This window comes from Bemisia tabaci, chromosome 3 (assembly GCF_918797505.1).
Source record: "Bemisia tabaci chromosome 3, PGI_BMITA_v3".
NCBI classification, from domain to species: domain Eukaryota; kingdom Metazoa; phylum Arthropoda; class Insecta; order Hemiptera; family Aleyrodidae; genus Bemisia; species Bemisia tabaci.
This window is the reverse complement of record NC_092795.1, coordinates 51,488,338-51,505,228: the sequence shown is the minus strand read 5'-3', so window position 1 is coordinate 51,505,228 and position 16,891 is coordinate 51,488,338. Positions and strand designations below refer to the sequence as shown.

Here is a 16,891-nt window from a genome sequence, read left to right as displayed (position 1 = left end):
AAGGCCTTGTCAACGCAGAGATAGGTTTACGAAACTTAACGTTCACGCAAAGTTCGGTGAACTTTTGCTAGTAGTGTTGACAGGGCTTTCCCGAAAAACGTGTTCAACACAAGTAAACGAGTCTTGTGCACCCCTCCCCCGCTGGCACGTTCATTTGGTGGTTTTTATCGAGTTTCAAATCGAATGAGAAGGGGGTGGCAAAATATAGGCGGCCCATGGGCGGCAAGTAGGTGGATCCAGCCATGCGGACGATATATTAAATAATGATCATTTTCATATGTTTATGTACTTAAAGTAATACAAGAAAATTATGGATCTGGTCTTTCTATTTGTGAAATTTTTGGTGGTACTCCATTCACACACAAAAAAATGGGAAAACATGAACACCAATATTATAAGTGCGACATTATTCGCTCTATTTTTGAGTAAGTATTTCGTAGGTATAACTTGAAATAAAAGGGTGGAAACGCCCATTCAATTACTCATGCACGCGATTCCTTATCGGATTCGGATGAATATATTAGAGCGGAAAAATCAAACAAAAAACCTGACTTTAATGTTCTTTGTCTCGTGCTTTGTCCAAGGCTTCCTAATTTTTTGTGGAGAGGACCAAGGGGGAGGGGGGGTGGTTAAATTCTGTGGTTAGGAAAAACGCTGGGACCAATGGCGTGAAAGTTATTTTTCTCAAGGAAACCAACTCATAAAATCAGTTCACCAATTGTGACTTTCAATTTCCGTCTTGAGACAGGCTGCATATTGCTAAAGTTTAAGCCGTGGAAAAAAGCGTGGACGAGTTCATTTCCGGGAACATCGAGCCAACAGCCGGAGCAGAAAAAGTGCAAAACATTCTTCATTTTGATACCCGAGGCAGGAGTTACGGATTTCACATGATTCTCATCCAAGGCGAGGAAAACTCTCAGGAATGTGACCAAGTGTGAAGTGTTTTTGTATAACCTCGTGTTAAAAAAAAGAGCTAAGTTAAAAACCTAGCTCGTATATAAATAATTAATATTTCTAAAATGAAACCGACTAATTTCAAGTTTTGACAAATTTTTTTGAACTTTTACTTTTACGTTTTTTTTGTCTCATTACGACTAATTTCTAATTATTTAGTGGACGCAAATAGCTGTAACGTAAATGACGTGCGTAAAACAGCGAAAAAAGTTGACTCATTTTAGAAACGATTTATGTGCTACTGATTTTTAGATGCGGATAGGGTTTTTTTATTGATGGATACTTGCCCTTGGTTCTTTAATGGTAACCACTGACCGAGCGAAGTCATGACCGGGAATGGTTATCGGAGACGTAGCTGTCAGAAAAATCTCACCGTTCATTTACCTGGAAACAAATGATGTAATGCTCAGGAGCAAAATGATTAACCTGTCTTATTATGTCGAGAATCAATGTGATGAATAAGACGGACAGGTATTTGGCCTTTGAATTGCAGTTGCGGGGTTTCCCGGTCATAAAAATGGGTAACCTATTGCTTTTACCGAATGAGTATCTTTCACGCTTGACTCGTTTCATAAGCTAGCATCTTTCAGTCTATTTCCTCGCAGCCATTTATATGCTTCAGCCCATAGTAAAGTGTAAAGCTAATACGTTTTTTGAGCGCTCAGCAGACCGGGAGCCCTTTTTGCTTTCAAACCATCGTAATAGCTCCTTAGTATAATAGTGTTAAGTGTAACAGTACGTATGTCTTGCATTTCAACTAATTTAATTTTTGGTCATTCATGCTTTGTTTCTTTCTTCATTCGGCACTTGAGTACTTTTGCCTTTGTATTTACTTCTTTCTTCAAAATCTTACTCTGTATAATAAAATCACGAGAGTAACGCGTGTAGTATAACACACATAGGCGTGTGGCGCTTCGGGTGGTTGAACCGCGTAGCGGTCATGGGGTGTACTCAAAGTTTATTACATTTTCATTACCATTTTGTTGTCCCTTGTATTCATTTTCCAGTTGAAATTTTCACAAAATTCCTTTTCAATAGCATTTAATTGCCTTAAATACGCACAATTCTGAATTAATTGCTTCAAATATTCACTTATTCAGTTATATTTGAATTTACTTTTTTAGCTTATGCTAAATTATGGAGACCATGTGCACACACGTAAGCCATTCGGCCGTGCGAGAGTGAGAGTTCTTGCTGTCTCAAATAATTTCAGGTGAGCTATCAGAAAGTCAAAGCATAACTTTTTCGCGTCTTTGCTTTCCGTGCAAGCGTGACACTCAATAATGATGCCACTATTCGACCACCAGGGTGCTCGTGTTGCCTACACTAAAAATTGCAGGCAAATTGCCATTTCGCTAGATTTCCACGTTCGGTGAATACATTTTTTGTGTGTTCCGAATACATTTAGGGGGATACTACTATTCGACCACGTGGGAGCTCGTGTTGCCTACAGTAAAAGTTGAAGGCGAACTGATATGACGTTGAAGTCAGCTCTTCTTGTCCGGTAAAAAGCTGTTTTTTTGCGTGTATTGCGAATAAGCGTGCCATTTCACGATAATATCACTCGGACGAGATGAATTGGACGAGAACCATATAAGACAAGAAAGAGGTGGATCTTGAACCTTTTCCAAACACAAGCTCTATATTCAAGAAGCGCAAAGTCTTATACAACTTGGACTGAAATCGTTCACATGTTGCTAAAACAATACGATAGGCTAAATTTTTTTTGAGCACAACGATTTCTTTTTTTAGTGTAGGCAAAGTTGTAAACGACCTTTTTTTCATTTTAATCTTAAGATGAATGATATTCTCCAGAAAATTACCGATTAAGTATCACAGAGGGTACAGTATAAAGTAACAGTAGTACAGGTAAGTTAAAAATTTACCTTCATCCGTATCAAGGAATTTGCAGAATCTGACGAATTAAAATATTTGCATTTTTACAGTCGGATTGCCTAGTCAAGAATCAGTAATTTGGAAAAAATATTTGAGCCGGTGTCACAGTATGCATCTTTAGTAGAAGACGTATTTTTGGAAAATCGGTAAAATTGAATTTACACGCGTGCAGAGGAAGCCCAAAGCATATATATTTTTAGAAACTTCCCTCAAGGAGATGTTGAGAATACATCAAGCGTTTCTAACTCACCGTTGTCTTGTCGAAAACAGCCATGCGGAATTGGGCGAGAGAAAAGCCCCACAGAAAAGTTGACACAACAGCAATTAAATTAACCATCATTTTTAAAAGAAAATTTGAAAACACCCAGAAAAATAAAGACGATTATTAACACTATAAACGCGAGGATGTCAGAAATAACAGGTCACTTTTGTATCTTTTATCACACAAATAAAGGTTCACATTATGAGCGCATACATTTTTTCAAGTCACCACATCCACCGAAACCCGACTATGCAACCGATTGTTCGATGGCACGTAACTGAAGTATCAATTCGGAAGATAAGCGCGCGACGCGAGCGATGACGGATTAAAAAAAGGAGAGCAAAATGCCGGAGAGGCGACTTGGCAGGCGATTTTTCGGCGAATTTCGATTGCACATCTGCGAATCGGAGCGCATTGGGCATTGGGCACTGGGCAGAGCGATCCTATTGCGAAACGGGCACGTGAGCGACTGTGACTAGGGCAGCGGGTCGTCGTCGCGTCGCCGCGGACAATTTGATCTTGCCGCCAACTGTATCTTCGCGAGTCTGTTGACCCTGCCAGGGTGACGCTGAGCGCGCACCGGCGCGGCGCTGCGCGCGCCCGCCACGCGCCGCGCGTCCCCAGACAAGTTCATCGTGGGGCGCCGCGACGCCGACAGCCGCCGCGCCACCCGCTGCTGGACCATGCGCCAGCGAAAGTCGTCTTTTACGTGACTCGACCTCTGTGAGGTGTGAGTCACGCTGTTACGATTGGGATAGGTCACATAACGATAGAGTACCGGACCCATCCATGTGGGTAGAGTATTCCCATGTTTATGGTGGGGGTCTTTGCCAGCGTTACGCAGCGTTACAGGGGGAGGGGGGGTATATCAAAACAAGATGGCCAATAATGTTCATAAGTGAGCGTTCTCCTGCAAAAATGAGAAAATTTATGACAAAACTTAGTCAAATTGGACATATATCTGTCAAACGGAACGAAGCGCCAATTTGAGTTCCTTTTGAAGAATTTAGAATCCCGGATAGCACGTTCTGTCAAACGGAACTAGGCGCCATGGAAAAGCATTGCGAGTATAGGAACGAATGAGCCTGACGCCCGGTTCCGCCGCCAATCCAAGCCCCCCTCTACCCTCCTACCCCGATGGCGCTTAGTTCCGTTTGACAGAAATACGTCCAATTCACACTTTACGAACAACGAGTCGTAAAAATTGTGATAATAAATCGTTGTTGATAATTTGAATTCATAGGTTGGCTGCCCCTTTGGACCCTAACTTTATTCGCGAATGCATCGGTGAAGGCCTGGTAGATTTTTGGAGTTATACACACCTGTGTATAGTCTCGCTACAGAGGCACACTAGTTCAATATACAGATTTCTTTTTAGTTATGCTAAAAACCAGTCAGACATAATCATTGTAAAAACTGACATTATAATTGCATTACGTAGAAACGTCAATGGTCACGTCGATGAGAGAGTGTGCACTGGGGAAAAGGATGAAGACAATAAAGAGAAAAAGGAGAAGATAATTTTGTCAATGTCAGCTCCGCTGCTCTGACCCCCATCACTCTCTTTTCTGTATCTGTGATGCAAATGGATGTCAACTCCTGGATGCAACTATTCGTGTTTAACGAATGTCTATGTTGCATATCAAAAAATTGAAGGCGATTTCAATTTCCCAGCCACACTTTTAGCGATTCCTCAAGTTTTGATATTATTGCTTTTCAACAGAGAAGGGGATGGAAAAAAATCATACTGAGGAGGGGAAAAGAAGATGCGGATAAAGAAGAAGAAGAAGAAGAAGAAGAGGAGGAGGAGGAGGAGGAAGAAGGAGATAGAGACGGAGGCAGATTGAACGATAAATTTCAATGATTCGCTTGCTGATCCTACGCGCAGCACGTAAAAATGAGTTTTCGCGATGATGTTTCAGGTTCTATAGAGGGCATCAGTAAATTGTAATTATGTGACCTATGTTGAGAAATCAGCCCTTCGAGGAAATTGTAGCTGAAATGCTGAATGGTGAGCAGTATAATGCTCAAAATATTTTTCTCTTTGCTTCGAATTGACCAATGAATTGCCTTCAAGATACCTACCTTGAACTCAGAAATTCTCAAAATGATCTCTAAAATCCTTTAATTTGATTTGCAAAAAACCAGACAAAAAATTAAGAGAATGTCAGGAAAAACGATTTTTTGACATTTGAACCACCGTCAATTTAAATGCGGCTCGACATTTACTCGAGATAATAATTCATCCGTCTGCATATAAAAAACGTGTAGAGTAAAAAGGCGCAAGACTTTTGCCCGCAAGACTTTCCATAGCAATGAAAAGCAGGAAAAACAGAGTTACCTCGACTAACACGTCTCTCATTGAATCTTCAATATTTTAATAATTTAATTGCCCCTGAGTCGCGACAAATTACACATGTGGTTTACGTAGACTGAATGGAATGATATTGAATAATTAAAGTCGCAGAGGTGAATGGACGAAATATGATAGTCGCATCGATCGATTCCAAAAATTAATACCGGCTATTCAACGTATTAATATGCAATATCTCCTATAAATATTTGGATTGAAAGTTCAATTAAGAATAATCAGCACTAATATAAATGTGTATACTTACTGACTGAGATGCAAATGCACTGCAGAAGCCGGTTGGTTTTGATAATTAGCAAGATTAGTCGAAAATCAAGACTTGGCGATAGAGACTAGACCGTTGCTTGCTTAACAGTTTCGCAATGAAAGATTTCGCAGTCAAGTTGGACGAAAAACTGAATACACCTGATCATCTGCTTTCGTAAAGATCAATTAGCTCTATAGCCTTGAAAAAAAGTTACTCCTTCAATAATTCGTCTTAATGTTTGCATACATTTAAGTATTAGATATGTTCACATGATGATGTATGATTTATTATCAAAAGAAGTTTGCCCTAAGTTTATTGTGATGTGTCCCAACTTACAATCAATAATCATTTTGAAAAAAATGCATAAGAGGAAAAATGAGTGTCTGATGCCTTTGCATCAATGAAAATAAAAATTGGAAATGTGTATGCAACGCTGACTACAAAAGTTGGAAGTTTGATTAAAATGATGATTTTTTGGTTAGAGAAGTGGAAAACTCCTTTTTTTTAAAAATTGCGGTAGGGATCTAAATGGAAAAACTTAGGTTTCCATGAGGAGAAATTTTCCTGGGAAACTTTGACAGGAGAACACAAATAGAAGCACACACACTGGGTGATTGTCTACACTTTGAATAGCCACAGGGATGCGGTTTAACTTTTCCGAGCGAAGTTGATTCAAATTATCTTTCTAAGACCCGGATATTTCACAATTTTTACAGTGCCCCCGTCCTGAGTCCAATTTTACTTTTTGCATTTTCACTTCCCATACGGCCAAATACCGCAAACAATCAATCTCTCTTTTGCAGTATAAAATAGAACTTTAGAGAAGTCATTCAGTGCTGTCAGCGCACCGCTCGCTCCGCTCTGGCGCGGCGACTCAAATAAGAAGCGATTTGCCACCGGGTTTCTAGCACTACCAAAGTAAATAGAAAGACGTCTTGCCCTGCGGGCTGATTGTTGAAATTGATGGATAAAGCTATAGACAAAGAAGACATAGGGAGTGCGGAGCGATCCTATTGGTTAAAATGAGTGGTTCTCATAGACTAAGGGGGTTAATGTTGATTAGGTAAATAACTAACTAACTAACAAACACCCTAATTTACTATATATATAGCCTCTAGTGGTTTGGCGTTAGTTAGTCTATTAATTACCTCCTTTGTCCATTGCAACCACCCGCTTCCTCCAATATGATTCCTCTATATCCACTTTGTCTTCTACGTCTATAGCCTTGTCTATCAATCAGCCAGCTAGGGACTTATGAGGGAAGAGAGGAGCGATTAAAAAATTAGCCGGGTACCTTTGAAAAAACGCTCATAATCTCATTGATAAGAACATCATTAAATCTGCGATGACAAAAAGTATGCTTGGATGGAGGTAAAACGCTGAAACCCTGCGAGCGGATTATCAACGAGAATGACTCCATGTTCCTGCAGTAGATGACCTTAGCCTAGGCCAATGCGCGATCCTACACACTGCGTGCAATGAGCCTTAGAAACAAGTCTTACAATGTTTCTGTTATAGGAAGCCAATGCCGGAACCAGCGCATTCTGGACGGCAGCAATTATATTTTACGGCTTATCTAGATAAAAACCGTCCGCCCAGCTTCCGATGCCAACGGTCGGAACCGTCTCATAAAAACAGTGTTGTCGCCACTTTTTCTACAACTCTATATTATGTTTATTCCTGCATGATAATGAGCCACTCTCAAATTATCATATTGTGTTTGTTTTACCCGTTAGGTTAAAATATCACGGGGAAAAAACGAAAGGAAGATGACTGACTTTAACACCTCTGTAAACACACGGAGAGTGCCCATTGGTTGACAAATATCATCGTTAGATAAAAAAGGGACATTTTTTTATCTTAGAAGTAATTGTATACTGCGGGACTTACTTGAAATTTTGATAGCGCCTGTTACTGAAACTGAACGAAAAAAAGAATGGTTTTTTGCGTTATCCTGACTAATTATGCAGAAATAATCTGTTAAAAACAAGGAAAAAATCTTTTTAGGTACATCACACAGGGCAAGGACATTTCCTAAAATCGAGTGGTTGTTTTTTCAGTGTGTTCACCTCATAAACACCTCTTTGTAACTGTGCCTTTTAAACTAACGGATTCATACTTGATTAACATACATATTCACAGGTTATACAACCCTCACCAATTGTTGAATAGACGAGGGCCTCTCCAAAACTTTAATTTGAGGGACACTGATACAGTAGTGATTTTGAAAATTATTGAACTAATTTGGGAAATCTGGGAATACAGCTCTTAGATTTTAACACGAAAGGACGATCTTAAAAACTTTCCTAAAATAATACGTATCTATATGAATCAATGTTTGATTTGTTCTTTTTCTCACTGTCCACTTCTTCCGGTTCCTTATGGAAACATCCGCAGCTGAAGTTCGCGTTCTATCAATAACTGCACGTTTCTGACGCATTTAACTTTTACTTAAACTTATGGCCATGCGCCAACGTTCATCATCCAGTTTCCAGTCTAGAATAATTATACTAAATGCAGAAAAAAAGAATAGAATAGAGGGAAATAGTCATTTAAGCGACGCATCATTTTTCATGCATTCATGCAAGTATGATCAATCTCACACATCGCTTAGGAGTATATATGAAAGGAGGTTTTGCAACAAAGCCGCTGCATTGCAGTGCGCGACACTGCTTGAAAAAGCGGAAGTTGCTAAAATATGTTCCTTCATCTGCTTGAAAAACAGGAAAAATCCTTACTATGTTGAGCTTTCCACGTGCCAAATTGTGTCTCTTTGTGTGCAACAAACGCAAAGAGAGCATTTTCACGACTTGGTGCTGGCGCCATACCTAACTATTTAGTTTCATTTCACCTAATACTGAGGGCGTTTGGCCTCTAGGTTTTGAAGATGAGGAATAGACAGATTTAGTGGCTGCGTCATTCGATATAATATCGAACCCTTGGTGCAAATTAAACAATCACGGAATTTGGTTTCTGATTCGCGCCCTTTGCGCCATGGTGGTAAAATGCGTCCAAGTGTTTCTTACAATCGAAAGTTCTCGTGTTGAATGAGTCTTTCATTTGTTCAGGACGGTCAATGACTAAATTTCAATTAATTAACAGAAGAATTCGCACATGAGGCCATGTTAGTTTGTTCGGGTTTGAACCAAGAGTTAGATATTATATCAAATGACGCAGTCACTAAATCAGTCTATAACTCTAGTTGTTTTTTAAATTGAGTTTAGTTTGAATGGATTAAATTTCTCTCGTTCTTTCTTTCAATTTTTAAAAAATAACATTTTCGAGGCATTTTCCTCGTGCAAATTTGAGCTTTTGCGATTCTCATATCGTCACCGATCCCCGAATTGCAAGACTTTTCCCACTCATCGCAGCAGGCAATACAACTGAAATCAAATTGAAGGTCACAATCAGCCGGTCGCGGATGAATGGAACGCGGAGGATGAAAACGGACGCCGTCAATCATATTGCGTAATCCGATTTTCGGCCGAGTTCTGATACAGATGCAAATTTGGATTCTGCAACCGGACACACACTTTGTTAACCCGCTACTCTCACGTTTGACGTCACTACTTCACACTGAATCTACGTATGAGAGAGTGACATCGCGGTTACTCGTTGCCAGTCATGCGACGTTTGGATGGACCAGGTATACTGCCGTGCTAAAGCGTCCAGCCCACCTTCAAACTAGGGGCTTCAAAGAGGCTCATCGATGGAACTGTTGACTGTTGCCTTTTAAAAATCGTCGGGCCGACGATCTTTGAGGGTAACCGATGTGTTTAGGATACATCATAGATCAGATCTTGAAATTTTCAAGGAATTCCGTGCAGAAATGGCTGAGAAATAGAAGAATTGATACCAGTCTTGAGAGCCTCAGTTTGAAAAGTGGGCTGGACGCTTAAGGAAGAACGCCGCCATATGAACATTCGAGAGTTGCCACATTTCCTCGGATAAAATGTTTATTTTTGAGGAAAATTATGAATATTTCTCCTTGAACTTTTCAGACGCTTTAGATCAAATTACAAACAAAATTATCTGAAAAATTGGCAGGAAAATATTAAAAACTTTCCTGAAAATTAGTGATTTACCAGAGGAAATTTGGCAACGCCCGAAGGCTCATACGGCGTTTTTCCTTAGCACGGCTGTATACGGCTAATCTTCCCCGCAACATAACAGTAATCCTCCAAACTGTAATGACGGCTGAAAGTTCATAGAATAAAGTTAGCTGCTGCGTTGGAGCATGTATAATTTACCGCCATAATTTTCATCAAATAACTCTTTTATCACACTCAAAGCTAGCTTTACCAGTCAATAAATGGTTTAGTTGTGCGATGAAGTCACAGAATCGTGTTTAAAAGTTGGAATCTCTCGGATCAGCAAAAAATATGCCTGGTAATTTTTTCGCTCTTATGTAAATAAAGATACTGTCCCTCAAAATGCATGGGGATGGAAATCAACCCTCACGGTAATGCGTCATTACGTATTTTGTTCGAATATTCATCTACAAGCGATGCACACATTTTCACTGATAATACAGATATAATCTGTCACTTGTAAATTGAAAATTATGAGTTTTTAGCTCTCGTCTGAGGGCAGTCTCAATATCTTTCGAAAAAGGTACATTTATGTTGTTTTGTTTCTAAAAGTAAGAGCATCCAATATTTAAGTCAGGTTCCTACTTGTTTATACAAATTGTTTTAATAATTGTTATCTTGTTGTTAACGAATGTTAGACGAATATGCATGATGAAAGACATTTTTTACGTCCCTGCCATTTTAATAAATGGTTGCTGCTACTTGGAAGGCAAATATAAAAAAATGTTTCATTTCATTTGTCAATAAATGACTATCTAAGAGAATGTCGCAATAGACGTGCGAGTGGTATACATTATAGCATCATTCTTTGAGGCACACTGCGATGAATAATTGTGATTAGTATACATTCCTGAAGCATGTGAGAAGTTTACTATTGAATTTTTACAACAACTTTGCATTTCATCGAATTTATGAGAAAAGGGAAATGCTAATTCAACCTCTTTAGATTTTAAAGTTGTCGTGCGTGTTACGCGGAGACAGTGGCATCTGATTGGCGCTTATTATTGCACATGATGATTAAAAGCGCTGATTTCATAAAAACAGGGTTGTGATATCGAGCAAAAATCGTCTATTTTTATCACCAACTAAAATTCTCGTCCAGGTACTCGTCAAATCTGCAAACAGTGTCGTCAGATCGGACGAACAAATTTTTGTGGGTTGCCGCGGTACAAAATCCACCGGAGGCTGATGTAGTGCGAGAGACACCCTCTCAAGCTCATAATTCTTGGTGTGTCCGGCCCTGAACGCCTTGACCGGGAAAACCAGACATTTGCGCTTTGCCGTCTGGAGTTAATATAGCATCTTTTCCTACGTGACATACCATACATCAGCTTTGACGATAATTCGGCTCTTTTTCCTACCACTCCCATTCTTAGAAGCCACTTTGACCTGACAAAACAAGGCGAAGCAGACTTTACGCGTAGCTGTTCCCTGGTAAAAATTGGCGATAGAAGCTGCGTTTCAAATTACCATAGGAGTTCTTATAGCCGACTGAAGAAGGCGATGGAAAATCATATAGCTGGCTGTAGAAAGTGGAAAAAAATCATACGGCGGGGCTACACGAAGCGATAAAAAATTATATAGCCGAGCTATAGTTCCTATCTCCGGGCTTTACACTTTATTGCCTGGTTGTTGGTTTTTCGCCATCGCCTATATAAGGCTATAAGAAATTGTGTAGAAATTCGTGTGCTCTGTAAATCCCTAAGTTTGTACGGAATCACCTAAATATTTACAAAGCGCACATTATATTTTCCTTTACTACATATGTTTTTTCATCGATTTATTAAAATGAGAATAATCCATACAGAGTATGTGCAAACATTTGAAAGTCATGAGTTGAAAAACGCTGACTCCACGAGATTAAATATTAGAGCCGAACACAAAGCGGAGCGGCGGCGCACTGGCGCCTACAAACCTAACACGGATACTTCACGCATTGCGCAATGTGTGAAGTATCCCGGTTAGGTTTGTAGGCGCCAGTGCGCCACGGGTTACACGCCAGTGTTACACGGGTGGATGCGAGCTTTACATGGTTCAAAAATGGAAAATGATGATTACATGGGTGATGTGATTTACAGGGTTCAAAATTTGCAATGCTTACGGTCATCTGACTCCCTCGAATAGACCTTGACTTTAATTGAAAAATCTGTTTTTTGTTTGTTTGTTTGTTTTTTCTTTCTTTTTTCAACTTTTTATTTTACAAGGTGGTGAAATGGTGCTGGGTCCACACACCAGAAAAAGGTTTCGCGGGGAAAACAAAGCCAAGGAATTCCAACAAAATTTCAATAAGAGTAAAAAAAAATGTTTTGTTCTAATGAGTATACAATTTCTCCACTTCGTTACATACAGTTCGGGTCATTTTCAGTGTTTTTTTCTCCTTTTTATTCTACATGCACACGCTTTTATCTTGGGTCTGGTCTGGTTCAGTGAGCCTCAGCTGACCAGCACGCATGCGCAAATCACGTACGAGGTCTGCACAGGGCTTTGGCGTAGCTTTTAATCACCCACTCGAATTTTGTCAGAGTGGGGAGAGATTTTTTGATCTAAATCATTATGCAGGAATTATTACGTGATAAAATCATCACTTCATTTCCTTTTGAGATCGCACCTGGAGTGAATGAAGTACGACAGGAACAAGTGGCTCTTCTACTTGAACAGCCGAACTCACCATCAGGAGTCGAAGCCCTCTGGAAAGTGCGAGTAGAGCAAATAAAGTAAGATGAGTGGACCGGCTGGTGCAGCGCGGGCTTAATGCAATTATCCGTTGCATGATGATTGCATTGCGCTAGACGAACCGGCAATCGTATTCATCGTAGCTGCTACGATTTTCGTGCGAAAAATTGCACTCGCACTACTGTTGCACTGTCCCACCGCGCCGCCGCACACTTGTGACAGCGTTCCTGTTTCCGGACAAGTTTGTTTCCTCGATAAAACGCTCATCACCGCATTGCTAAGAAAGAACGCCGTATGAGCCTTCAGACGCTGCCATATTTCCTTCAATGAAAACTTAATTTACTGGGAAAATCGTTAATATTTTTCTTCAATTTTTCAGACAATTTTGCTCGCAATTTTATCTAAAACGTCTGAAAATCCCGAGGAAAAAAAAGCATAATTTGATTTGGAAAAACATGTTTAGTCCGCAGAAATTCGCCAACTGTAGAATGTTTATACGGCGTTCTTCCTTAGCACGGCAGGTTAATATTCAGCCGTTGCAAAATGCTCTACAATGAAGTAGAACTTGTTGAGAAAAGTTACAAATCTTTGTATTTGAAATTAATGAATGTCGGATCACATTGAAAAATTAATTTTCTGGAAAACAAGGAGAAATGTATTATAACTTTCTCAGGAAAATCGTATTTTTTCGTAGGAAATTTAGCAACGCCCAAAGGCTCCTACGCTTTAAGCTGTTAGGCTGAGTGTGATTTGTAGTCAACAAGAGACCTTGCGAACCCCCGGTCCTAGCAAGTGTGTTTAAAATGTACCCCGAGTTTAATTTACCCTGAGTAACCTGTCAAATTTTAACAACAGATCAAGATTTTCAATTTAAAAATGTCTCACCAGAGTTTAAAATAGCATACGGACTACAAAATGTAATACAAATAAACCCTATCATCCTCCATAACAGTATTTAAAGTTTTTGCTTTCCATTGTGTTATCCACTCTTCATTCAATTGAGGGATATGCAATCTTATTTTTAATTTTTCTAAAGCAAAACAGAGGGATCTCCAGATCTCTGTGCAGCATCCACACATGGGGCAGCCAGTTTATCACCGATTTATCAGTAAATCACGGGGAAAAGTGGGAGAAATCATAGTATGAACTAGACGATTGGATATAATTTTCAAATTAGTTTTCAAAAGACAGTACCTTTACACGAACGAGGACTAAATGCATGTTATGCAGTGCATGAGCCAAGTTTGAGAGAGACGTTGAAACTGTGCGTCGTTACGCACAGGCAGATTGGCAATTCTATACTGCCAGTTTATGAGTCTTGGGTTTGAGCCCTGTCCTATTGTTCTCGAATTGAGCTAATGTTCTTCTGTCACCACAAGCTAAATTAAATCACTTTGAATATGGAGCAAGTGCCCCGTATTATCAGCAAGTAGCTGCCCAATCTTCTTGAGTGTTACGAATGTGCTAAAATTTGTGGCTCACCGAGAGGATTCTTGTGATTTGCCCATTGGTGAATTGAGTTAGGATGCTATCCTCTCTTTTAAACAAAACTTGTAAATAAGTGCTAACTTCTCCAAGATCAAGATTGTGAAAACAACCATGCTCAAAATAGTTGGATATTCTTTTTAATGCAATAAAACATTTGGAGGAATACAGGCACAGTTTTTTTTACGTTTTTCTATTTTTTTCCTTTCAGGAAAGGATTTTACGGAAGAGGGAAGGGGAAAAAAGGAAAGAGGACTCACAATTTTTCAGAAACAATTATTGAATGGGCGCCACCATTGGTGGTAAAAATAATTTTTTTGGCAGTTAACCCTCCTATCTATGTTTTTTTTAAAAAAAATTAATTATTTGTTACGATGCCATTAAGACATTTTTTTTTTATTATGTGTGCAGTTTGAATTTTTTGAATCACGCCGATAGGAAGAAAATAATCCTAATCGGGCTCAGATCATTTCTAAACATTGCATGCATCTGTGACAAATAAATGCACGCAATCTACTTTGCAAATCCATTAACTAATATCTCTCTTTGCAATTTGATTAGACCGTTCTTACGCATTCGAAATTTCTAGAATGCGAGGAGGTTATATATATTTACGCCAGGTGCGTAGTATCCAGCCCATAATATCAGCATATTAAGAACAAGCCTATATTTTTATCACTAGTCTAATGGGGTTTTGATGAATACGCAGAGGCAAGCAATGAGTACTGATTGGGTGCCGATTCAAGGATGCTGGCGCGCTACCACCGGTCCTGTAGCTTCAAATATCCGCACTGCAATTAATCTTAGCGATCGTGTCAGTTAGTTGCTTCCATTGAAGCACTTCAAAATATTGCGGAGCTCCTCGCAAAATGTGGCATAAGATGCATCTCATAAATTGTTTGAGTTTATGGATATAAAATGGTCCTTTTCTTCGGTCTACTTTCAGTGACTTCTCATATTTGGTTAGTTAGCCCAGTGGATCGCAAATCAATGGCAAAATATCGAAAACTTGTATAAAATAGCGTTCATATATAATGTAACGCACTTTTTCGACTTTTTCGAGCGTCCCTCCCCTTCATGTGAAGATTTTGTGACGTAGGCCCTCACTCCCCATCCTTTAACGTAAAAACAAAATGACGTAAAGCTTTTTTCGACCCCTCTACCCCCCTAGAGCTTTTCGTACTTTCACTGGTGGATCCAGCAAATTGGCAACATTGTTTTCTCTCCATTTAAACCTATGGAAATGTATCGATTCTTAAAAGGGCTAGGTGTTCCGACAGGAATCGATTATTTAACATAGATTTAAATGGAGGAAATCCTGGGTTGCCGAATCGTTGATGCATCCGCCCCTGCGTACTTTATGAACGACCCCTTAGGTTTGCGACGTTGCAGATCTCACCCTAGATAATTTTCACAGCTCAAATTTTCATGTGATTTTTCCTTGCATTTTCAAAATGTTAAAAAATGTCTTACAGAAATGAGGAGCAAAACTCGTTTCAAAAGTGAAGCAGGAGCGAAAATTTTGCAGCACAGTCATGAAATGGATGATTTCATAGTTCCACTATTAAAATCGAGATCTTTTGAGGAACGAACCAACGGGCTGTAAGTTTCGAGAGAGGGAAAGCACTGCGTTAAATTTGAATAATAGAACATTTGGAAACGTTATTTATTATTCCAAGGTGCCGCGCCCATCGCGTGTATGTGTTTTCGTGACTTTTTTCCTACTAAAGAATAATACGCAGAGTGTAAATTTTACTTCGCTCGAGTTGCCAAATCATGACGTCATTGCACTGATTAGTTTTTCTTCTTTTTTTGACGGTACTTCCTGAAAAAGCTCACGTACACAAAAAATGTAGCGCTATTATAAATATTAATACACGACCAAAGTTCACTTTATGCAGACATTATTAAATATCTCACGAGGTAATGCACACATCACCGTTCATTCTTAAACAGTTAATGTTTATTAATGTAACGCAAATACTCGTGATATCCCACAAACGGACAAAAATATTGTGTGGGAAGTTCGCGCTGCCGCACTGTTGCCGATCTGGATAGAAATATTCAAATTATTCGATGAGAGTGAATAAATGTATGTTAAATAGATGCGTTTAACGAAAATGTTATAATATCAATGATATAATCTTTATAATAATGGTTTGAGAATGGAAGGGAAATGTGGTTTGAATGAAAGAGAAAGGATGAGATGAACTCTACTAGCCCTTGTAGATTTCCTCAACCGAAATCAGTAGCAGCAACGAATAAATATTTGCATCGCTGTGATGAATCACGTTTAGGATAACCAATTTCAAGTATGTGACTCATTTCATAAATTTTTTTACGCGTGAGACATTGCTAAGCATGCCCTGTAACTTGTTTGTAATTTTTTTCGAAAAGCACGTTTCGTTGCAATTTGGCATGAGGTAATCCAACAACTTAAAAGTTCCGTTGAACCAGTTCCACTTATTCTTCTTTTTCATTAATTCAACGAGTTTTCGAGACAATTCTTACTCACAGATTTTCACGATACGACGGCAACATTTCTGTGCTAGAAAGAGTCGTTAGCAGTGGCGTGGCGTGAACTGCGATGTATCGATTGTTATGCCATATAAACCTATGGAAAGGGATCGATAAACAGGGTGTTCGTAGCGAACACCTTGATAATCGATTCTTTACCATACGTTTAAATGGCATAATAATCGATACATCGTAATTCACGCCACACCACTGGTCGTTAGGGAGGTCTCTGAACTATTTGTCGACCTTGCAGTTTCACAAAACCAGGATACCAGGAAGAGCTCTAATCGCCGCGCCGGCGAGCTAGTTTAGTCGAAGTAAATTTTATTGGCTCTCGTCAAAACTCGGAGCTGACGTAACGGACAGATCGATCTGCCGGCATTAATAACTAGTTG

At 39.4% G+C, this 16,891-nt stretch overlaps 1 protein-coding gene across 1 annotated transcript in view; it reads right to left on the bottom strand.

The window, feature by feature from the left end:
- Positions 1 to 3,597, bottom strand: part of LOC109036183 (lipase 1) — a 30,385-nt gene extending 26,788 nt beyond the window's left edge. The window contains exon 1 of the mRNA XM_019050162.2: positions 3,101 to 3,597. The gene's annotated coding sequence lies outside the window, so the exon portion shown is untranslated. The remainder of the gene's footprint in view (positions 1 to 3,100) is intronic.
- Positions 3,598 to 16,891: the final 13,294 nt, after the last annotated feature.